An 18,840-nucleotide genomic window follows, 5' to 3' on the forward strand; every position below is an offset into this window, starting at 1 on the left:
CAGATGTTGAACCATTGTGTTATATACCCAAAACTAATGTAATGTTATATTTCAATTATATCTGAGTAAAAACAAAGATAGAAAGGATGCTACTCAGGAACAACCAGATGGAAGATATGCACAGAGCATGGTATGTGGGAAGGGGCCCAGAACTTACATGCCTTCTCCAGGTGTGCCATGCTCCCAGCACCTCCCCAAGGTCACCAACCCAGAAGGTCTCTCAATCCCATACTCTCTTATCAAGGCTTTATCACATATACATGATCAATTATTAAGTCAGTTTCCAGAGCCTTTCCCCTTCCTGGAGGGTGGGGATGAGGCTGAATGTTCCAAGCTTCTAATTATGGCTTGACTCTTTCAAAGACTAGCCCCCATTCTGAAGCTATCCAGGATCTCACCAAGAGTCACCTTATTAGAACAAAAGATGCTGCTATCCTCCAGGAAATTCCAAGGGATTTAGGAGTTCCTGTGTCAAAAACTGGGTTCAAAGATGAAGAGCAAAAGATGCTTTTAGCACCATTCTGCTTAAGAAATAATGAAGGTTTTAGGAGTTCTAAGAGCCAGGGACAAAACCCAAAATACGTATTTCTTATTCTATCACAGTATCTCAAATAGTAAGATAACAGACTCCTCCAGTATAAACAGACCTTTCTTGATGAACTTACGGATAGTTTCCAGCTTTCCCCACTTTAAACAATTCTCTAAGGAGCATCTGGGTATGTATGTCTTGGCAACCATGTTCTGTGATCTCAGATACATTTCTAAAGTGCGATTTCTGGGTCACGAGGTCTCCTTATTTTGCTTCATGGCCGTCCTCTATGAAGATGATTCTATGACACTGGGTGGCTCCTGGCCGTCACTGCCACTATGTTCTCTCACCTGTAGTCATGGCCAGTTGGCAGTCCAGGCACCAAAGAAGCACTTCGTAGCCTCTGAGGTCCACAAAATGAGTCACAGGAATCGTCCAGTATTTAGTAACTTCAAGGCTGGCTTTATTCTAATGTTAAAGGAGTTCTTTGATACGGGGTGAATCTCAGAAAGCCCAGCTACGCACTTCCAAGCTCACCCTCCTGACATTTCTTCCTCCAACGCAGGAAGAAATATCCTGGCAAGGAGTCTGGCCCACGTACCAAACTATTACCACTCATAATTTACTGCTGCCTCTTCCAATAACCAGATCATCCAGAATGGTTCTCTCCCACATCTGATGGGTGGGAAACTTTGGAAGTATTCGGGCAGACTCATGGACAGCTGGAGGTCTGGTCTCTACGCCTATACTCAGAACTCAGTTTTCTGCATCATGTTCCATCCTCAATCCAGCAGTCCTTCCGGGTTGTCACATTCCATGGGGGGCATTGACAGCTCAGAGTGTATCCAGAGAAGGGTGGCTTTCAGACTGGCAAAAGCTCCATAAACTGTGGTCTGTGAGGAATGGCTTTAAAGGTGAGGTAACTGGAAACATTTTAGCTGGAAGAAGAAAAGCCTTTGGAATGAGGTGCGGGCAGTGGTGAACTATGACCCCGCATAGGTGTTTTATTTATTTATTTATTTTGTCTTTTTTTGCTATTTCTTGGGCCGCTCCCGCGGCATATGGAGGTTCCCAGGCTAGGGGTTGAATAGGAGCTGCAGCCACCGGCCTACGCCAGAGCCACAGCAACGCTGGATCCGAGCCGCATCTGCAACCTACACCACAACTCATGGCAACGCCAATTTGTTAACCCACTGAGCAAGGGCAGGGACCGAACCCGCAACCTCATGGTTCCTAGTCGGATTCGTTAACCACTGCGCCACGACGGGAACTCCCCACATAGGTGTTTTAAAAATATCTGCGGTCTTGCCATATGGAAGAGGGATTTGACTTTTCTTTGTTATTCAGAGGAGAGAATTAGAAGGCGGTTGGCTCTTCTTTGGATGTGGAAGCATCTCCTAACATGGCTAGACCTCGGGAAGCAATAGACCCCCCATCTCGGAAGCTGTCCTAGTCAGAGTCTGGCTGTAAGGAGAGAGGCTTTAAGCATCGGGTCTTAGGTTGGTGATGTGGGAGCTCAAACCACTGAACCCATAGGCCCCTTAGGTCGTGCTTGTTTTCTTCTAGTCCAGCTTCTGACAGCTCCGCTGTGCTCTGGTCTGGCTTCCTGCAAACAGTCTGCCTCCTCCCCTCTCTTCGAGCTTTCTGTTCCAGGCCCCTCTCAGTCTGACCCAGCTGGGTGATCTCTGAGAACACCCATAAATACTGTAGCTGTGCTTCTTGATATAAACTATGGAAGGGGGGGTTCATTTCCTGAGCTGAAAATTAGATCCTGCTCCCTAAGGAAGCTGTCTGCTCTGCGGCAGGGGATAGATGCTCAGCATCTTACCTCCCACTGCGCCCTCTGCCTTTGTTCTTTTACTTGTAAACAGTGGCTGTGTTTTCCAGTGGTAGAATCTTTCAGATGAATAACAGTTATTTAATTTGTGCAGTATTTCCATCGCAAGGCAATTTTCACATATTTTTAATTCTCTTATTTGATTCTAAAACCTACCCTGCAAGGTAGACAGTATTATGTTTTGATACATAAGGAAACAGATGCAGAGAAGTTAAGTGATTTGTCTAAGGTTACACAGCAAAGGAAAATGTATCAGAAAATAAAGAGAAGTACCATTACATGGAGACTTTTCATTCAGGGCTCTGTTTCTGCCCTGAATGAAGACATAATACATTTGGGGCAACTCTTTGTCCCCCTGACTGGTAGGAGAAAACCCATCAGTGCTGAGTGGCATTTTCACTGTGACAGAGCTAAGAGAAGTCAGTGTTTTATTAATTTGTCTTTTTTAGGAGTTGCTAGAGATGAGGCCACCCAAAAAGCTTTCCGGGTTAAAAGTTGATGTTTCAAGCAAGTGTCCCATAAACACATGAAAGATATTTGTTTCAAAAGAAGAAAAATGCAAGAGTTCCTGTAATGGCTCAGTGGTTAACGAATCTGACTAGCATCCATGAGGATGAAGGTTCGATCCCTGACCTTGCTCAGTGGGTTAAGGATCCGGCGTTGCCATGAGCTGTGGTATAAGTCGCAGACATGTTTCGGATCCTGCATTGCTGCAGCTGTGGTGTAGGCTGGCAGCTGTAGCTCTGATCTGACCCATAATCTGGGAACCTCCATATGCCACAGGTGCAGCCCTAAAAAGCAAAAAAATAAAAAGAAGAAGAAAAATGCAAGGTAAACGACCCTAAGATACCACTTCTCACTTGTCAGTTTGGCAGAGATCCAAGTTTGATCACATACCCTGTTGCCAAAAAGCTATGAAGAAACAGGCACTTCCACCATGTTCATGGTGGGATGCAAAATCATGCTGTCTGTGGAAGAGAACATATCACTGTCCAGCAAAATACATATCTGTTTACCCTTTGATACAGCAATCTCACGTTTAAGAATCCCAGACATACGAACAAAAATAGGAAAAGACATTCACAAATAGCTACTAATTGAAGCATTTTTTAAAACATATTTGAAACTACGTATTTGTAATAATTAGTTGCAGGCATCTTCTCACATCAGCAGCGGGTCCATGAGAAGACATGGAAATATGTGCGTGCTTTGTCAGGCCTCTGCTTGTGTTTGCTGCTGTCCCATTGGCCAAAGTAAGTCCCCTGGCCAAGCCTGAGGTCAGAGAGGGAAAAGTCTACCAAATTACATGTAAAATGCATGCAGAGAGGGTATTAATTGGGGCTGTAAAATAGTACATTTACCACAAGGTCAAGTATAGACACTAACTACAGTCTTTCTTGTAATTCGTACAGCCTGGTTTATAAATTGATGGTCTTGGTCATGCAGGTAGAAGATAATCTTTTAGCAAGATGTCTCTTAAAAGGTATAAACCCAGCAGCTCGCACTACACCACAATAGGATGGGCAGCCTCTCTGCAGCACCAGGATGCAGGTTCAATCCCTGGCCCAGGGCGGTGGGTTAAAGGATCTGGCATTGCTGCAGCTGTGATGTAGGTTGCAACTATGGCTCAGATCTGATCTCTGTCCTGGGCACTCCCTCAGCCACGGGGTGGCCAAAAAAGAAAAAAAAAAGTATAAATCCAACCATTGTATTTCAGATATTTCGATATACATTAAGAAGTTATGGAAGTTCCTGTCGTGGCTCAGTAGTTAACGAATCCGACTAGGAACCATGAGGCTGCGGGTTCGATCCCTGGCCTTCCTCAGTGGGTTAGGGATCTGGCGTTGCCGTGAGGTGTGGTGTAGGTTGCAGATGCAGCTCGGATCCCGTGTTGCTGTGGCTCTGGCATAGGCCAGTGGCTCTGGCTCTGTTTAGACCCCTAGCCTGGGAACCTCCATATGCCACAGGAGCGGCCCAAAAAATGGCAAAAAAAAAAAAAAAGAAGAAGAAGTTATATTTGGGAATAGAATACTCATCATTCTATCTGTGCAACAAAATAGTTGGTGGTAATAATGATAATGTTGATGGGGGTAATCAGTGGAATTGTCTCATCAAGAATGCCTGTGCAGTGTCCTCAGAGTTGTCATTTGAAACAACAGGCAAGGAGTTCCCTAGTGGCCTAGGGTTAAGGATCTGGTGTTGTCACTGCTGTGGCACGGGTTTGACCCCGGCTTGGGAACTTCCACAGGCATGGCCAAAAAAAATAAAAAAATAAAAATAAGGCAGACAAATGAGTCAAAACAAAAACTTTCACCTGACCCCCTTGCTGTACAGTGGGAAAATAAAAAAAATAAAAAAAATAAAAAAAAACTTTCATTTTCATATTGCCTAAAAATTTACTGAATATTCAGGTATATAAAATCAAATATGTGGAGTTCCCGTCGTGGCGCAGTGGTTAACGAATCCGATAGGAACCACGAGGTTTCGGGTTCGATCCCTGCCCTTGCTCAGTGGGTTGATGATCCGGCGTTGCCATGAGTTGTGGTGTAGGTTGCAGACGCGGCTTGGATCCCGAGTTGCTGTGGCTCTGGCATAGGCCGGTGGCTACGGCTCCGATTCGACCCCTAGCCTGGGAACCTCCATATGCCGCAGGAGCAGCCCAAGAAATAGCAAAAAAAAAAAAAAACCAAAAAAAAAAAAAAATCAAATATGTGATAATGTTGTGACCAAAATAAAACTATGGCCATTACAATCTTGAAAAAAGAAAAAAGCAATGTGGAGAAAAGTATGTATTATATTATTTACATAAGAAGACCTGTTTTCCTTTTTATTTTTTAATGGAAGGACAAACCATCATGTTTTTTAAATGGTTATCTAAGGGAGAAGGAGGGAACAGAATAAAAGGGACGGGAGGCCAGGCTTCTCTGAATATACTTTGTTTTTAGATTTATAACTTGGACCCATGTAAATTTTATGTAATTATAAAACAGAAACCATGAGTTCCCGTTGTGCTCAGTGGGTTACGAAACCAACTAGTATCCATGAGGATATGAATTTGATCCCTGGCCTCGTTCAGTGGGTTAAGGATCTGGCGTTGGCTGTGGCTGTGGTGTAGGCTGGCAGCTACTGCTCTGATTGGAACCCTGGCCTGGGAACTTCCATATACTGTGGGTGTGGCCCTTTTAGGAAAAAAACAAAACAAAACAAAACAAAATGGACATTTTTCTTGTGTTAGTTTTCTGTGCTATAAGAGATTATCACAAAATTAATGGTTTAAAACAACACATTTATTATTAGTTTCTTTGGGTCAGTGGTCTGGGCACATCTTTGCTGGGCCCTCTGCTTAGGGTCTCACAAGGCTGATATCAGAGGGGTTGCAGGCTCATTCTTACTCGGAGGCTCTACTGGGGAGGGATCACTTCCAAGTTCCCTCAGGTCCTTGGCAGAATTCCTTTCCTTGTGGCTATAGGATTGAAGGCAGCTTGCTTCCTTAAAGCCAGCAGTGCAGAGTCTCTGGGGGTGTGTGTGTGTACAGTGCTTTTTTTTTTTTTTTTTTTTTTTTTTTAAGGGTTTTGACCCGATTCAGTCAAGTACACCAAAGATAACCTCCTTTTTAATTAACTCAGAATCATTTGATTGGGCCTCATACCCATCAGGATGGCAACTGAAAAAAAAAAAAATCAGGAGTTCCCATTCGTGGCACAGTGGTTAACGAATCCGACTAGGAACCGTGAGGTTTCAGGTTCGATCTCTGGCCTCGCTCAGTGGGTTAAGGATACAGCGTTTCTGTGAGCTGTGGTGTAGGTTGCAGACACGGCTCAGATCCCGTGTTGCTGTGGCTGTGGTGTAGGCCAGCAGCTACAGCTCCAATTGGACCCCTAGCCTGGGAACCTCCATATGCCGCAGGTGCAGCCCTAGAAAAGACAAATAAAATAAAATAAATAAAATAAAATAAAATAAAATAAAATCAGAAGACAATAAGTGTTGACAAGAATGTAGAGAAACGAAATTTTATGTATTGCTGGTAGGAATGTAAAATGCTGCAGCCACTGTGGAAAACAGTACAGCAGTTTCTCAAAGACTTATACATAGAATTACTGTATGATCGAGCAATTCCATTTCTGGATGTATAGCAAAAGAATTGAAAAGCAAGTTCTCAGAGTTCCCGTCGTGGCGCAGTGGTTAACGAATCCGATAGGAACCATGAGGTTGCGGGTCCGATCCCTGCCCTTGCTCAGTGGGTTAACGATCTGGCGTTGCCGTAAGCTGTGGTGTAGGTCGCAGACCCGGCTCGGATCCTGCGTTGCTGTGGCTCTGGTGTAGGCCGGTGGCTACAGCTCCGATTGGACCCCTAGCCTGGGAACCTCCATATGCCGCGGGAGTGGCCCAAGAAATGGCAAAAAGAAAAAAAAAAAAAGAAAGAAAGAAAAGCAAGGTCTCAAAGAGATGTTTGTATACCCATGGTCATAGCTACATTATTCACAATAGCCAAAGATGGAAGCAACCCAAGCACCTGTCAACAGTTGAATGAATAGACAAAATGGGATGAAAAATACAGTAGAAAATGATATTGTCTTAAGAGGGGAATTTGGACACATGCTACAATGTGGATGAACCTTGAGAATGTGTTAAGTGAAGTAAGCCCATCACAAAAAGACAAATATTGATTGTATGATTCCATTTATATGTGGTACCCGGAGTAGTTAAAGTCATAGAAATGGAAATTAGAATGGTGGTTCCAAGGGCTGGGGGGAGGGGAAAATGAGGAGTTGTTTAATAGCTTCAAAGTTTCAGTTTGCAAAAAAAAAAAAGAGTTCTGGAGATTGGTTGCACAACAACGTGGATGTAAAAGTAAAATAAATCAGGGAGTTCCTTTTGTGGCTCAGTGGGTTAAGAACCCGACTTAATAATAATATTGGCTCTCTGGGAGTTCTCATTGTTGCGCAGCGGAAACAATCTGACTGGGAACCATGAGGTTTCCGATCCCATCCCTGGCCTTACTCAGTAGGTTAAGGATCTGGCGTTGCTGTGAGCTGTGGTGTAGGTCCCAGATACGGCCCGTATCTGGCATTGCTGTGGTGTAGGCAGGCAGCTACAGCTCTGATTCAACCCCTAACCTGGGAATTTCCATATGCCAAAGGTGTGGCCCTAAAAAAAAGACAAAAATAAATAAATAATTTTTTAAAATAAAAAAAAGTAGAATAAATCAGGGAGTTCCCTTTGTGGCTCAGTGGGTTAAGAACCCGACTAGTCTCCATGAGGTTGCAGGTTCAATCCCTGGCCTCTCCCAGTGGGTTAAGGATCCCACGTTTCCACAAGCTTTGGCATAGATCACAGATGCAGCTCGAACCTGGCACTGCTGTGGCTGTGGTTGGCAGCTGCAGCTCCAATTTGACCCTTGGCCTGGGAATTTCCATATGCTGCAGATGTGGCCCCAAAAGGGAAAAAAAAAGAAAAAGTTTAAAAAGAAATCAGGGCTTTTTGGAGAAGTGACTGATTCTAGATCCAGGATAGAAAATATATAAGATAAGCCTACAGCATCTTTTTATATTAGAAAACAAGCTACCAAAGATGGTAGAAGTCATATCATAGACTCAGGAGTCGATTGTAAAGACTTCTTCTGTGAAGTCAGAACGAGAAAGACAAATCCCATATGATATCACCTATATCTGGAATCTAACATACAGCACAAATGAACCTTTCCACAGAAAAGAAAATCATGGACTTGGAGAACAGACTCATGGTTGCCAAGGGGCAGGGGAAGGGAGTGGGATGGATAGGGAATTTGAGGTTAATAGATGCAAACCATTGCCTTTGGAATGGATAAGCAATGAGATCCTGCTGTCTAGCACTGGGACTATACCTAGTCACTTATGATGGAGCATGATAATGTGAGAAAAAAGAATGTATGCATGTATGTGTGACTGGGTCACCCTGCTGTACCATAGAAAATTGACAGAACACTGTAAACCAGCTATAATGGAAAAAACAAAAATCATTACAAATAAATAAGTAAAAGGTTGATTAAAAAAAAGACTGATACTGTCAAAGAGGCAACAACATAAGTATTAATAACAATTGCGGTGATTGAAACACAGCTGATGTCTTAAAATCCATGTGTTCATAGTAATGAAAAGCCCAATCACATAAAACTTAATAGATCATCTTTAGAAGATGACGATTTATTATTCTGAAGACTGGCAAATACAGGAAAGGAACCACACATTTAATCTGCCTTTCCTGTAAAACTTACCTCAAGTAACTTCAGAGAAGCGTTTTTGCTCTAGTGCTCAGGTTACCTCTCTGCCTTATGCTTTTCCTTCCTCCTATTTCAATATGGTTGGTGGCTGGCAAGAAGGATTGAAGTTTGTTGGTTTTGTTCGATTGATTCATCAGCTTCCCCTGCTGCCAGACTGAATCTAGTGACTCACACTGCAGCGGCTTCTTCCTGAGAGTACTGGGGTGAAACCCTGCGCTCCACCCCAGGCCTGCCATTGAATGGTGCCACTCTTGCTTACATTTGAGCTCATGGTCCCTATGAGCGTAGACTTGTTTTCTGTAATGAGGACAGCACTTGAGACTTTTGGTTTTGATCTACTTAACTTCTTCCTGGCTCCAAAAGGTTTCTATCTTCCTTTAGCTGGAAACGCAGGGCCAGGGTCGATCCAGGTTCTTCTCCTGAAAGGTGCCAGAGCCACATTCTGTCTTTACCATCCTCCCTCCTGAAGGAAAAACAAAGATGGGTATTTTGTCTGCATCTCCCTAGCCTGTACCTGCCAAGAACACAACTCTCTCCAGTCTGAAAGCAAACACAAAATGACAACAACACGAAAAGCTATATCCTAGAGTTAGTGGGCCGCTCCAGATTTCCAGACGTCTGCAAAGGGGCAGAATGCCCTTCGTCTTTGGAATTTAGGCAGAATGAGGGCTATGCTCAAGTTCTTTGGCTCAGAGATACAAACGCAGCTTTGTTCAGAGCAGAAGCGCATCAGCTCTGTCTACCTGAACAAATGAGAACAGCATGTATGTGTGGTCATCTGTGCCTGGGCCTGTCAGGTTGTTGGTCTATAGCTGTGCCTCTAGATTTTAAATTTTTCAGGGGCAGTGTCGACTCTCAGCTGCAAAGCCATTAGAATGCTAAAAATGCCAATAAGAAACAATGTACAGAAGTAGGACCAAGAGCAAAAATTGCAAGGGAGAGAAAGGGTGTTGCTTTTATGTAACTGATCAAGACGAAAAATAAACTGGAAGAGTTTGAAGTCTGTGGCAAGAGGAGCAACATCATCAGTCTGGTTAATTTAGGAGAAAGTGGGGCATTTGTTTAAGAAGTTAAAAGCTTAGATGGTGAAAGTGCCACTGGTGATGTGTCAAGAAGACACCCCCCCCCCAGCAAAAAAGAAAAAAGAAAAAAAAGAGTTCCCATTGTGGCGCAGCAGAAACAAATCCCATCGGGAACCATGAGGTGTCAGGTTTGATCCCTGGCCTCGCTCAGTGGGTTAAAGATCCAGCATTGTCGTGAGCTGTGGTGTAGGTCACAGATGCAGCTCAGATCTGTGGCGGTGGCGGAGGCCAGCAGCTGTAGCTGGGATTCGACCCCTAGCCTGGGAATTTCCATATGCTACAGGTGCAACCCTAATAAGGAAAAAAAAAAGTCAAAGTCCTCCTTGATCACGTGACCCAATTTCAGGCCCCTCCCTAAGGGGGGCCATGTATCTGTAGCCATCCGGACTTTTTTTTAGTATTCACCTTCTTCTAGATACCTAAAGAAAGGGTTTGGTTTTTCCTTTTTTGTTTTCTTAAGTGAAAGTGAACTGTTCTTCACAGTTGGATTTTTCAATGAACAGTATACCTTGGAGATCTATCCATGTCAATATATGGAGATTTACCTAATTCTTTTTTACCATTGCCTGTGATTTGGTGATATGGCAAGGCCATCATTTAATCCTTCTCCTAGTAATGCACATTTATGTCGTTTCTGTTTTCCTAGTTTCTCTCTTTTTTCTTTTTTAGGGCCCCACTTGCGGCATATGGAGGTTCCTAGGCTAGGAGTTGGATCAGAGCTGTAGCCGCTGGCCTACGCCAGAGCCATAGCAACACCAGATCCAAGCGACGTCTGCAACCTACACCACAGCTCACGGCAACACTGGATCCTTAGCCCACTAAGCGAGGCCAAGGATCGAACCTGCGTCCTCATAGGTACTCTTCAGGTTCATTTCTGCTGGGCCACGACAGGAACTCCCATTTTCCTAGTTTTCCTAGTTTCACACACAGCGCACAGATGCTGTAAGCTTCCTTGTTCGTTCCTCCTTGTGAACATGCTTTGCTCTAGGGTAGATGCTAAGAAGTAGCATCTTTGATTAAGTCAAAGGGATTGTATCTTTTTTATTAATAGATTCTGCCATGTGGCCTTCCAGAATGACTGCTAGTTTATATTTTTCTGGCAACTAAATGGATTTTCTTTGTGGATTTAACTAGTGCCTTCACAAAAAAGGTGGAAGGAGTAGAAGCATGTGCTTGATTTTAAAGCTTCGGAGCATCTCCTGGCATTTTGAGGGGTTGAAATGTATGTAGCGACTTGAAGGTTAAACATTTTTAGTTATTTTGGCTTTCAGAACAAAGGAGCTTGGAATCTGCCCTGCATGTAAGTAGCAGGTTCTCTCTGCCGGCTCCGGAGAGTGAGAACTCAGGTTTTGTGTAGTTATGGGCCTCTGGGCAGAAGACTGACCGGAGCCTAAACAGATGGAGCTGCTTTAAAAGAGAAACGGAAGCATCTGCCAGCTTAGGAGTCAAGGCCTATACTAGATGAATGAACAGGATTTGAATGGTGACAGTTGCAAGCCGTGGCCAGTAGGCCCGTGCAAGCTCTCTTTGCAGGCAAGGTCCTCAGCATCCCTGTCATGGCGGGCCCTGTGCTGCAGACACCACGCCAGTGTCTGGGATGTGCGTTTGGCTTCTGGGGCAGCACCCCTGCCTGCTAGGGAGCCAGTCCTGAGACTCGTTTTCGGGTGAGGCCTGCCTGCCTCCTGCCTCCCCTGTGGGAGCTTTGCTGAGTTTCTCTGCTTATAAAAGGTGTCTTCCTTCCCTGCACTGTTTGCCTTTGAGTTTGTGGCTTTTGGGGGAGGGGGCACAGGAAGGGGTGAGCTGGAGGTGGTTGAGAAAATACACAGGGAAACAATTTTGAGTCTCCTTGGACTGGCTGTCCAATCCTTGGCAATTCGTGGGATTCTGGGCAAAACCTAGAAGGAATATCCTTTCTGTTCCCCTTCAGTTTTGTGAGAACAGACACGTCTCCTCTTGCTCTTCTTGACTTAATCAAGCAGGAGACACTTCCCATGCCACTGTGCCTTGCAGCCACACTGAGCCGGAATCACATCAGACAAAACTAGTTGAGGGACTCTCTAACCACTCAGATTCACTCTTCAGTCATGAAGCTGCCTTCAGGACTTTGCAAAGGTGGGACAGGGCTTTCATTCTTGCTTCTACCCCTTGACCAGGTTGGAGAAGCTTGGGAATGGGCCACCGTGCAGGCCACCAACCCAGATACGAAGAACTTTGCCTGCGGGCCACGAAAACTCATTAACACACATACAGAGAATTTGTCTCTCTCCCTCCTCCACATGCTGTTTGTGTGTTGTTTTTTGGTTTGGTTTGGTTTTTCTTTCTTAAAGACAGACTCCTGTCTTGGCTTTCTTTGGAGGAGTTTGCTTTTTTTTTTTTTTTTTTTTTTTTGTCTTTTTGTTGTTGTTGTTGCTATTTCTTGGGCCGCTCTCGCGGCATATGGAGGTTCCCAGGCTAGAGGTTGAATCGGAGCTGTAGCCACCGGCCTACACCAGAGCCACAGCAACGCGGGATCCGAGCCGCGTCTGCAACCTACACCACAGCTCACGGCAACGCCGGATTGTTAACCCACTGAGCAAGGGCAGGGACTGAACCCGCAACCTCATGGTTCCTAGTCGGATTGGTTAACCACTGCGCCACGACGGGAACTCCCAGGAGTTTGCTTTGAAATGCTGCAGTGGGGCCACCATGTAATCACGCTCCTGGGGTCTCCTTCGCTACAAGCATCTTGTCTGCTGTGCATGTGTGTGGAGAAGAGCAGGGGTGTCGGATTCTGTAGTCTTGTGCCAGCTTGAGTATCTCAGTCTTTTTTTTTCCTGCCTTTTCTAGGGTGGCTCCCAGGCTAGGGGGTCTAATTGGAGCTGTAGCCGCCGGCCTACACCAGAGCCACAGCAATGTGAGATCCGTGCCACATCTGCGACCTACACCACAGCTCACGGCAACACCACATCCTTAACCCACTGAACAAGGCCAGGGATCGAACCGCAACCTCATGGTTCCTAGTCAGATTCATTAACCTCTGAGCCATTACGGGAACTCCTCGAGTATCTCAGTCTTATCCTCTCCTTAGAGCACCGAGGGCTCAAGGAGAATTCCTCAAACATTTATTTTTTTGCTTCTATGTGATGTACACATGTGCTGCTCTCAGCTGCCTTCCAGAGTTCCTAGGGTGGCTGCACGTGCCTCCCCTCGGCTGCAAGGCTCTGAAGGGAACTCTTAGCTTTGGCTTGGGGCGGGGAGTCAGGAGCATGGACAGGGAAGTGTTCATTCGTGGCTTTATTTAGATCCTGGAGGAAGGAGAGTTACAGTCACCAGGAGCAGGTAAGAACTCATCTCTCCCAGTGAGAAGGTTTGTGCCCTTCCTGTGTGTGTGCTGTTGGGTAGAGGTAGAGGAGGCCCTGAGGAGGCTCTGGGTCTAAGGGTGCTAAGACAATGAGGGCAGTGCCCTCTGTGTGATGCCTGGAGTATGAGAAAATCTCCAGAAATGTAATCTGTGAGAGTGACATCAGGCTATCCTACACCCTATGATCTCCTAAAATTTGGTAGGCTCTTCATTTCTAGAAACAGACCACAAAACAAATAGGTGAGGCACACACAGCCCCCCCTCCCACCCCCAGAGCTTGGCTTAGGGCAAGGAGAGAGCAACTGGGCTTAGAAATTAGGACAGGATTATGCGAGGATCCAGTGGGGGCAGCGGGCAGGCTAAGTGGCCCCAATTAGGAGCATCTGGTCTGAGCAGAGGCCAACGGGACTGACTCTAAACTTAACCTCCTTGACCACCTCAGCCAGGCCTGGTTCCCTCGGCAAAGCTTCCGGGTTGTCTCCTCCTCTTGCTGAGCTGTCATGAGGCTGCCTGGGCCTGTGCAGACTTGTGTTCCTGCCCCTGTAAGTATATTTGGGTTTGTGGGCCTTCAGTTGACTTTAAAAGGGTCTCTCTTCCAATCTCGGAGGAAGCCTTCTTTGGGCCCAGGTCCAGCAGCCCACAGTCAGCCTTCTCAGAAAGGAGAGGGGGTGAGGCCATTGCCAGAATCTTCCCATCCAGGCTGTTGGTTTCATCCTGGGACTTTGTGGAGACAGGACGGGTTACTCGACCCTTCCCTGTCTGTCACAACAGTCTGTGTTGCTGGGGGCGTATCTGGAACATCTGTCATGTCAGAGGAGAACTGCTTAGCCCTCCTAGGAACCAGTTCTGTGTCTTCATATAGGACACTTGTGCCTTTGTTGTCACAGTGATTTGTGGGCACCAAGAAGGTGAAGAGGTTGGAGACTGCTTCTTGAGAGATGGTAATGGCTACTCCATTGTTCAGAAGTTTGACCTTAGAGTTGACAGGCTGCAGTCTCCCAGCCTGCTTTGGGCTGCCGCCCATCTTCCTGCACTCCCTAAAACACCTCTTACAGACCAGCCGCCACCCATTTGCCACCTGCCACAATTCAGCTGGATTTCCTGCTCTTGGTCTCTATCTCTGGAACGCATGTAACCCTCTTCAGAGCATGGGGCCCTGAGCTTCAGCCATGAGAAACCCACTCTTTGGGGCTCCGGGAGACATTAACGTGTTCTCCTCAGACCAAGCACATGGATTCTGACTGCGTGGAATTGGACATGGGGGGTGGGCATTGCTTTCTGAGCTGTTGTGTCAAACACCACTGGGCCTATACTTCTGCACAGAATGGAGACAGTCATCCCCCAGCGTTGGGATGAATTAAGAACTCCTAAAGAATACATTTGTTTCTCAGTGCTTCAAAGCCAGCACTAGTTATTTTGCAAACAATAGTTGTTTTCTTCTGCAACCCATTTCCCTAGATTTCACTAACCTCTTATATGTGGCCCAGTCCAACTTCAAACCACCATGACTAAAGTTGGATGTTTGGGAGGTGGCGTAGGGTGACAGGCAAGTGAGGGGTCAGTTAGAAGCTGCACAGCCCTACCACTCCTCAGCTTTTAAGGGTTCTTGCAGGGAGTTGTTTGCTGATGGGGAAAGAGATACTGAGGAATGAAACCTTTCTTTCAGCCAAGCAAGGGACAGAACGGAACCTAGCAGTTGTGGGACTCTTGGCCACCCTGGAATGGTATTTCCCCTCCAGTGGCTTTGTCAAACAGGCTACAGCCAGGGATGGTTTCTCCTGGTAGGCGGAGGCAGAGCGCAGAAGAAGAGGGAAGGGAATGGGAAGTGAGCCTCTGGCTTCACCTGGAATGCCCGCCTCCAGACCCTTGGCGGCCCCTCCCTCTGCGGTTTGGGTGGAGTCCCAGGGATTTGCATCCTAATGTCTTGGTAAGGACGCTTCGGGGAACCCAAGAGGAAGGGAGAAGTCCAGCTCCCCTAACCACTGGACTGAACAGCTGGGCCTCCAGCTGAGGCAGTATTAGCATTTGAAAACCCCTCTGAAGGGGCTGAGGGCTTCCCTGGGGTGGGCGTGGGGCCTGAGGGCTGAGACCCGCAGTGGCTCCGCACAGAATGGGGCCGAGCATCCAGGGCATAAAGACCAGGCTGGACTCAAGAATGAGCCCATTGTGGCTTTGTCTCAGCCTTGAAAACTGTGACCAGGGCTCTTTCATTGTTAAGAAAGACCATTTCTTGGCCATGGCAGAGCTAGTAAGTCTAGTTCCCCCACCAGGCAGGGCTGGGAGGTGGTTAGCAGTGTGCTTTCTGAACCTTTCTGTGGGTAGTTAACGCTGTCTTCTCCCCCTCCTGACTTTAACACTCTCCTATGCCAGGGTGTTGGTCCTGGAACAGCCTCTGGGGTGTGTCTCCACGCTGCCTCAGTTAAGCCCTACCCAAATTATTATTATTTTTCATTTTTGCCCCACCCCCCACCCCCGCGGCATGTGGAGTTCCCGGGCCAGGGATCAGATGCGAGCCGTAGTCGTCACCCAAGCCACAGCTGCGGCCACGCTGGATCCCCAACCCACCGCCGGCGATCGAACCCGCGTCCCAGCTCTCCCAGGACACCGCCGATTCCGTTGCTCCACAACGGGAACTCCTGTACAAAGGAACTTTTCGTCATTCATGTTTCATTTAAACAGTGTGGGTTGGCACAACATTTACTTTTAAATCAGTGTTAAAATTCTGGTTAATAAAGGTCATGACTCCAAACCTTTACTAGTCTCTTCCCTGTTTCCAGCCTAAGTCTCTGCCAGGTTTGGGTATATTTCTATAGATCAGACATAGAGGCGGGCGCTGAAGGGAACCGGCCCAGCTCTTTCTTAAACCAGGAACGATGGTGCCACCTACTGGCAGTTGCTGTAAGCTACAGGCTTTGTGGCCGGTCGGGTTTTCTGGTAGGGGGACTAGGACCTGAGTGAGTATCTGTATTCAGGTACAGGAGTAATTGCCTGCCAGCGGAGAGCACTCTAGGTACGCTGCTTCCTGCTTACAGATGCGGAAACAGGCTTATAGATTGTGATTGGGTCACAGCTAGTAAGAGGCAGAGGCAAATAGGAATAGGGCCTTCCCAACTGCAAGTGAACCAGTCTGCCAAAGTTGGCCAAAACCAGCAAGAGACTTTAGGTGGTAACTGGAGGAGGCATTCAATAATGTGAATAGTCAGGACTCTCTTCACTTGTCAGTTCTCATTCAATCCTGCTGATTTTGTCAGTTTGATGTGACTCTCTAAACCTCTAACAGTTCTAACCCTTGTTTGTGTCTGTTTTAACAATGTTGGATAGGCAACAGTATCATTTATAAATTAATAACACTTTGTTTTCATTGAATTATTTTTAAGTTACCAAATTATCTTCTACTTTATGGTAATCAACATTGATTTGCTCTTTATTTTCCTTATTTAGCACAGCGATACGAAATTTCTTTTAAAGTAAATGTGTCTAGGTTTTTAAAAAGTGAGCCAATTTAATGGGGGAAAATGCAGGTGTACACAGATATGTCAAAAATCCAAACAAGTGTTGTGGATGATTCAGCAGTTTGGGAGATGTTGGCAGTCTGCTCATCTCCACTGGCTGGCTCCACGACACCTTGGGTGATCTTGAGGATCCTTTTCTCATTTGCAGAAGATGGAAATGCTGGAGTAGGTGATCACTTAGGTCATGTGGACCATAAAATGCTGTCATGTCTGGGCATGATGAGTCAGGTTTCTCCTGGGCCAGGCTGCTTAGCTGAGGAGGTGGTAACAAGTAATCCAGGGCCTTGGCCTTGCTTCTCCCACTTTGCCTCTCCCACAAGATCCTTCTCCTTTGCCTACTGCAGTCTTTCTTCTTTTTATTTGTTTATTTTCAGGGCTGCACCAGCAGCACATGGAGGTTCCCAGTCTAGGGGTCAAATGAGAGCTGTAGCCATTGGCCCATTCCATAGCCTTAGCAACGTAGGATCCGAGCCACACCTTCGACCTGCACCATAGCTCATGGCAACACTGGATCCTTAACCCACCGAGTGAGGCCAGGGATCGAACCTGCAATCCTCATGGATACCAGTCAGATTCGATTTCCACTGCGCCATGACGGGAACTCCTCTTGCTTCTTTTTAAAACTCGTTTTGGGAGTTTCTGTTGTGGCTCAGTGGTAACAAACCTAACTAGTGTCCATGAGAATGTGGGTTTGATCCCTGGCCTAGCTTGGTGGCTTAAGAATCCGGCATTGCTGTGAGCTATGGTGTAGGTTGCAGGTGCGGCTCAGATCTAGCATTGCTGTGGCTATCACGTAGGCTAGCAGATGCAGCTCTGATTTGACTCCTAGCCTGGGACCTTCCATATGCCTCAGGTGTGGCCATAAAAAACAAAAATAAATAAGTGAAATAAAATTTAAAAAATAAAAATCATCTTAGAGTTTCTGCCATGGTGCAGTTGGTTAAGAACCTGACTGCAGTGGCTCCAGTCACTGCAGAAGTGTGGTTTTGATCCCTGGCCCAGCATAGTGGGTTAAAGGATCCAGGGTTATGACAGCTGCAGCATGGGATTCAGTCCCTGGCCTCGGAACTTCCATATGCTGCAGTTGTAGCTATTAAAAAAAAAATTGTTTTTAAATCATCTTTACTGAGTTAGAGTTCATATACCATATAGTTCACAGTTGTGAAACCATCACCCCAAAAGCAACTCCGCAGAAGTCATTTCTCATTCCCCCTTAAGCAACCCAAACTATACAACCACTAATCTGTCTCCATAGATTAGCCGACTCAGGACATTCTGTATAAATGGAATCACACATGGCCTTTTATGAATGGCTTCTCTCACCTGGCGTAATGTTTTTAAGGTTCATGTTGTGGCATGTATCAAAACTTCAGCCTGTTTTATTGCCAAATAATATTCCATTGTATAGAATATTTATTCATTCATTAGTTGTTTTAATTCATTCATTAGTTGATAGACATTTGGGTTGTTTCCACTTTTGGGCTATTATGAATAATGCTCTTATGAACATTCACATACAAGTCTTTGCGTGGACATGTCTCCATTGCTCTTGGCTATATACATATGAGCGGAATTGCTGAGTCATATGGTAACGCCATGTCTAATATTTCATGGAGTCACCAAACTGTTTTCCAAAGCAGTTCCACTCTTTTACATCCCTACCAATGATGCACAAGTGTTCCAGTTTTTCTACATTCTCATTCTCACCAGTACTTGTTATTTTCTGACTTTTTTTTTTTTTTTTTTTTTTTTTTTGTCTTTTTGTCTTTTTGCTATTTCTTGGGCCGCTCCCGCGGCATATGGAGGTACCCAGGCTGGGGGTTGAATCGGAGCTGTAGCTGCCAGCCTACGCCAGAGCCACAGCAACTCGGGACCCAAGCTGAGTCTGCAACCTACATCACAGCTCATGGCAACGCCAGATCGTTAACCCACTGAGCAAAGGCAGGGATCGAACCCGAAACCTCATGGTTCCTAGTCGGATTCCTTAACCACTGCGCCACGACGGGAACTCCTATTTTTATTTTTATAATAGCCATCCTAATGGACTAAAGTGGTTATTTTGGTTTTTGAAATTATTTTTATTTTTTTCTTTTTATGGCCACAGTCTCAGCTTATGGAAATTCTTGGCCTAGAGGTCAAATCGGACCTACAGCTGTAGGCCTACACCACAGTCTCGGCAACACAGGATCCAAGCTGCATCTGCAACCTACACTACAGCTTGCAGCAACACAGGATCCTTAACCCACTGAGTGAGGCCAGGGATCAAACCCACATCCTCACA

At 45.9% G+C, this 18,840-nt stretch overlaps 2 protein-coding genes across 6 annotated transcripts in view; one reads left to right on the plus strand and one right to left on the minus strand.

Annotated features, from left to right (window-relative positions):
• Window positions 1–18,840, minus strand: part of PCGF6 (polycomb group ring finger 6) — a 1,082,924-nt gene that overhangs the window by 361,735 nt on the left and 702,349 nt on the right. The window contains exon 9 of the transcript XR_014826848.1: window positions 12,187–12,305. The gene's annotated coding sequence lies outside the window, so the exon portion shown is untranslated. The remainder of the gene's footprint in view (window positions 1–12,186; window positions 12,306–18,840) is intronic.
• Window positions 1–18,840, plus strand: part of SUFU (SUFU negative regulator of hedgehog signaling) — a 127,477-nt gene that overhangs the window by 65,284 nt on the left and 43,353 nt on the right. The gene's annotated exons all lie outside the window — the stretch shown is intronic.

This window comes from Sus scrofa, chromosome 14 (genome assembly GCF_054392235.1).
Source record: "Sus scrofa isolate SSC_HxYL_T2T_F1_AM1 chromosome 14, Sscrofa_HxYL_maternal_Yorkshire_Landrace_v2.0, whole genome shotgun sequence".
Taxonomy (NCBI): Eukaryota; Metazoa; Chordata; class Mammalia; order Artiodactyla; family Suidae; genus Sus; species Sus scrofa.